This window comes from Aquila chrysaetos, chromosome 24, assembly GCF_900496995.4.
Source record: "Aquila chrysaetos chrysaetos chromosome 24, bAquChr1.4, whole genome shotgun sequence".
In the NCBI taxonomy this organism is placed as follows: domain Eukaryota; kingdom Metazoa; phylum Chordata; class Aves; order Accipitriformes; family Accipitridae; genus Aquila; species Aquila chrysaetos.
Window position 1 is genome coordinate 988,297 of NC_044027.1, and position 6,000 is coordinate 994,296.

Consider the following 6,000-nt stretch of genomic DNA (forward strand, 5'->3'; position numbering starts at 1 on the left):
TTCTACGGTCCTTCTCGTTTCTTTGTGGGGGAGTACAGGGCCCGTAGTGCTCCGCAGGGTGGCTCGCTGCGTTGCTGTCACAGCTTTCCTCTCACGATCTTTGGCTGGCGCTGAGCCGTGCTGTGATGGCAGAAGCAGGGGCCACACAGAGGTGCCGAGGAAAGCGCGGCCTGCTTAGATTTATTTACCTGCTGTCAGCTGAGGAAAGAGCCCAGAGTACGCTGGAGGCTGTTGCCAGAGGGAATGTCGCCCACGGGTGCCCCAGCCGGAGCGTGGCGGCTGACACTGTTGAGGGCAGCAGGTTTTTTCGCTGTCGGAGCTGCTTACCCAGCAGTCTGCTAAGCTGGCGCAGCAGCTGAAATGGGAACTAACCCTTTCTGTGGAGAACGTGGCAAATCATTCCGTCTCTGACCTTCCTATGAGATGTGCTTGGCATCACTAATGCGCTCGGTTCTGAAGAGCTGAAAACAGCTTTCAACGGCCTTTCCCACTGTCAGGAGTCTGACTGTGGGGGAGCGCTGGCTTCGCGCACACTGCAGCGCTGGGCCTGCGCTGTCGGATGGTGACATGTGCTATGAAACCAGCAGTTTCTGCAGCAGAAATTTCTGAATCCACTGTAAAAAGTAGTGTCGCATAGTGACAGGACTTTACACAGTGCCAACGCCAGCAATAAACCTCACCTCTAACTGTTGCAGTCCCCTGTCTAGTATGTTCAGAAGATGACGGTTTTGTCTAGACAGGGTTGTCTGAGCATTATTTCCCAGCCTTGATAAACGCTGGAACTTTTGCAGTGCCTCTGGTCTAGTAATCTCAGAGCCCAGGGGAAAAAAAAAAGCACCTGAGTTACTTCTCCTGAGCTGTGCTAGGCTGTAAGTGCCCTTGTGGCACTGCCAAGCAGCTGGTAGGTTAAGACCTCTAATTGTGATTACCTTTCTCTTACACTGTGCTTCTCCTGGCTCTCCGCTTTTCACCTGTTGTCTCTTCTTTTATCCTTGGAATATGGTTTTAGGGCAGACATCCTTTCATCACGTACATGAGAAATGGTAGCAGCTCATACCAAGGTTCTGGCTCACGGGCTTTTCTTTACTTCCTATGCGCCATTTCCCACCCCCACGAGAGAAGTGATGGTGGTGGGTGAAGCCCTTGGAAGACCAGGGATGGGCTGGAGAGGGTGTAAGAGGAGGGGGATGCTCCGAGAAGGCCGGATAGCTCTGGGGGATGCTGGCAGAGGGAGACCTGCCATCTGCAGGAGGGTGGTTGGCGGTCTGCGGCTGGAGAAAAGGGGAAGGGGGCTACTGGAGTGCCACAAATGAAGGAAGTCAGGCAAAACAAAAGCTGACTTAACTCACTGCATCCTGCGAGTGCAGGACACGGACGGAGCCTGCCAGGGAGATCCAGGCTGTAAGCTGGCACAGCATCTCATCTCCCCCCCCCCCCCCCCCAAAAAACGGGCTTTAGGGAAAAAAGGGGGTAGAGACCGAGCACCATAGTGAGTGCTCACGGCCGGGCAGGGGATTCCTGCTCGCATGTCGCTGGGATGAACATCCGTTCTGACCCGGACTTTCCCAACCACCTGCACTTTGGCATCGGCTTTAAGAAGCCAACAGCGGTTTGAAACCAAGCGATTCCAAGGCGATCCAAAAACGTGGCGAAGGCCCCTGGTTGCGGCTCCGGACACCGGCGGGCATCGGCGGCAGCAGCTGGCGGGGAAATCCTTCCCTGGGAAACACGGGTGGATTTGGGATTTGCCTCGTCCGCGTGGCTGGAGCTCCCCCCCGTGTCGGCCGCGCTCGCTGCACGGCGGGGGCGGTGGGAGCAGCCGGTGTCTGCCGAGGGGCTGAACGGGAGCTTTGATTCTCCGGGAACTGCCGCCGTGGGAGCGTTTTTCCAAATACCACAAAACATAACTAAAACGTTATTTATGCTTGCATCCGAAAATAGCAAGGAAGGGTTTGTATTTCCAGGTTGGCACCGACTATCCGCGTGATAACGTCTGCTAGCTGGTCATTTCTTTTCTGATGCTGCTGCAAACATTCCTGTCGCAGCCCGATCCCGCTCTTGGAAACGCAGGAGAAAGGACACCTTTGTGCGGAAAGAGCTTTGCGTGAGGCTGATGACTGACTGGCAATGAATTGAGCATGTAAAGGTCACAGATGCACGAGTTGCATCAGGGAACATCTGGCACCAAAAGCTTCTCTGTTCTGGGGCTCAGTGAGGACATTCGATGAACCCAGCACAGCTGAAGAGCAAACATCTGACGGGACTGAGTGTCCTAAACGTCCTAGGTGGTCTCAGGCAGGGCAAACTAAACAACTGCAGCCTTGAAACCCAGCAAATTAGTACAGATGAGAGAAAAAACGTTTCTTAGCAGAGCCCATATGCCCATGCAGAAAAAATGCTGGTCTGCATTTTTGGGGGAAATAAATCAGCTGCACCGGAGGAGGAGGCTTTTCACACATGTGTGGAACACATCTCTCTCCAGGCTGTCTGGCTACCTTCTTTTTGTTTATTATTTTTAGCATGCAGCTGATTGCCAGGTGTGTCAGATATGGGCAGAAAAATGACGTACTTGCCTGAGAGTGCATGCAGCGTGGATTTCTGATGTAAGGAAACAGCAGAGAAGTGCCAAGGTGAGGGCAGATACAAATCACTACAGTACCTCCCTGTACGTCAGGGTAAGCACGAGTATGGGCAGGTGGTTCTGGTTTGCCTGTACCTGTTTATAGCGTGTGACACGAGTCAAAGATAAGAGCGAGCGGCTCTTAAGGGTTGTGCGGGGGTGGCTGCGGGCTGGCTGGGGTCCCGTGGGACCAAGGGTGGGAGTGGGAGGTCTTGGCTCTGCGGGGAGCCCAGAGGAGGAAATGGGCCAGCAGTACAGCCCCCCCCCCCGCCAGCACGGTGCAGGCTCGTGTCACGCTGGAGAACAGTACCAACCAAAAAAGCTTCAAATGCCAAAGAGGAGGGAACACAACGGTAGCAGAAAGGAGATTTCTCCCGAAGTATCACAGGCAAGAGATAAACCACAAATACAAACAATTAGAAAGAAGCACATCTGTCATGTTTGTGATGCTGTCGGAACAAGAATCCATTTGGGAAAAGAGCCAGCCGTGCCTCCCTGGGAGTTATATATTTTTTCTTTTTAAATATTGTATGACATCCATCTCTATAGCTGTGTGTTGTTTGTGCTGGCATGTGGGTGTGTATTTCTGAAGGCTCCCCGTATTAGCAGAAGATCTATGGTCTCATTCTAGAAATTTTGCTGCTATAAAAATATATTGGTTTTGACTGAGTGTTTTTTTCTTCTCTCCTGAAAGTCTAGAGCCGTGTAAAATAGCTTCATAAAACTTGTAGGGCTTTTAAAAGTAGAAGTTACTGCCTTGCTTTGCTTTTAAAAATGCACCCTTGATTTTAAGTGTTGGGGTATGGTTTGCTTTTAAACAAGTGAATGCTGAAGAGATGCTATAAACTCCTTTTTTATTTTGTTACTTATTGAGAAAAATCCAATTATACCTGAGGAAAACAGGAATGAAGCATTTCATAAAAATATATGGTATATAAGCAAACAAAGCCTCAGTCTTCCAATGTAAGAGTGCAAAAAAGGGAAAATCCTTTCAGCATTATCCCTTGAGTAAACAACCTCTCCTGGGAACACTGCAGTACCTGAATTACCAGCATGAGCCCTTCCTCTGCACCAGAAAGTCCTTTGACTGGCATCGGCTCGCTCAGGGAGGAGCGATGGGCCGCAGGAGCCCTGGATCCAGCCCCTGGTCCCTGGTTGTGTCTGGCGGCTGCTCAGCAGCTCGTCACGGAGGAGGTCTCAGCCCAAGTGCCGCCAGACCAGCATCCCCAATAGCACGGACTGGCCATCCCCAGCGTCAGGTCCGGACTGCAGAGATGTGGGGGTCATGCTCCCCGCCGTGCCGGAGGGAGGCTGCCAATGCCATAGGGGCTGCAGCTGCAGGCAGCCGTCCTTAGTATGAATGTCAGGATAAAACCCACGCAGGAGATCTTGGTGCTGCTCCCAGCCTCTGTTACGACCTTGTGAGAAAAGACGCTCGGCTCAGCAGGGAAGTGACTCTTGGCCAAGGTTTCCCTGCCTGTGAAGCCAGGCTACCGTTGCTTACGTCTCTCGAGTGTTCTGCCTTTCAACGAAGTGCTGGAGTGAGCATATTAGAGCAGCTAAGAAGCAGCTCCAGTTGAAATGATGTTTGGAAAACCCTTTTTCCAATCCAGCAATTTGCAATTTCAATTGCTAAGTGTTCCCCTTTCATTCCTTGGCACTCTAGCTCCACCTGTATTGGCTTTCTCAGCACTTCAGAAAGGCTTATGTTACATTATGTAAGATTTAACAGCCATCGCTTCTCCAAAGGTAATACAGAAATGTCTTTTTTATGGCACAAGAGGGAGATTTCTCATTTGGGAAGCTCATTCTTTGTTGTTACCATATGACTGCTTCGGTGCATCCTTCATGCAACTTTGATCTAATAACTAATTTCTTCTATGAAAAAACTAAAAGAAATTTTGTTGATATTTCTGATAAATGGAAGTACCTGCTGAAAGGAGATAAAATTGGCTTCTTTACCTTTATATGTACATACGTATTCATATGTACGTATTTAAATATAAAGACCCCTGAGGATGCTGCCTGCATTCATGTAATTCTGCAGCTGAACAAAGTGGTCATTATGTCTCCAGTAACGACTTGTTTGCCCCCAGCTTTGCTCAGCACATGCTGTCTCACATGAAGCTGACAGATGAAGTCCTCACCCAGCCCCGTCACAGACCCAGCTTAGGCACCACCCCAGGCTTCCTAATCTCTTCAGATAACTTCTCTTTCTCTCTGTGAGCATTTATTCATCCACCGGCCGTTCACGCAGACTTAATGTGCCTTTGCTAGGAGCAGAGGGGCAGGCTGGAGGAGCAGCCGGAGCAGCACTGGGCCCGTCCGTGCATCCTGCAGCCTTTGCTTCTGAGCATGTGGCGTTGAACTCCCTCCCACGGGTCGGATCTCCAGCCTTGCTGGATGAGGACAGCCAGACCAGCCTGGGCAGGAAGCTTCTTGCTGCACCTAAAATATTAATTACAGGCAGCGAGAAGAAATGTCACTTTGCTCTCCTGAACCTCTTTAGCAATTTACCACGAAAAAGCACTCCAGGAGCTGCTGGCTTAGTGGATGACTTTCCCGACAGTGATTGAACGCTTTGATAAGAAGCAGGAGTTTGTTTGCCACCTCATTTACCATGCTGGGCTCTTTCTGCAAAGCACATAATACTGTTCGTACCAGACCAGGGTGTAAAAGAAGTAGAAAACAGAAATATACTTGGAAATGACCCTCACCTAACAACACAGCCCAGGGTCTCGCTTTCTTTGAATTACCCTACGCTCTGTGTGTTGGGAAATTGCTTTTTCTGATGGACGATTGCTTGCCAAAGCCCTGAGACCCTGATTGATTTCTGTGCCTCTGCAGTTGGGAGAGCAGAACAGAGAGGAGAGAAGCATGAAAACCAGGACAAGAAACGGGAAGCACAAATTCTCCCTGAACTGACCAAGCAGTGGGCTGGCTGGCTAATGCTTTCTAATCATCCCTCTAAGTGGAAAGGAGGGGGAAGACCAGGAACTGTGCGATGCTCACACAGCTTCACAGGCAGCAGCGGTGTAAATTAGTCCTCGATTTCAAAGCCCGCAGCAGTTCTGGGTCCTCCTGCAGCCCTCCCGTGTGAGGCCATCCTTGCGACAGCAGGCATCTGCTAGGGAAATGCAGCCTTGGAGCTCATCTGTCAGCGTTGGCTCTTACAGAAATCCCGGGACTAGGATGGATCATTTTGCCAAGGGACCACACAAGAAAAAAAAACTTTAAAAATCACACTATATCCCGAACAGGCTTGTTAGCCAGCAGTGACATTAAACTTAGGTAGAAGCTTGCCAGAGGTGACATGAGCCACAGTCTAGAAGCAGGTTGTCCTAACGAAAGGAATCCAGCTGTTCTGCACAGTGACAGAG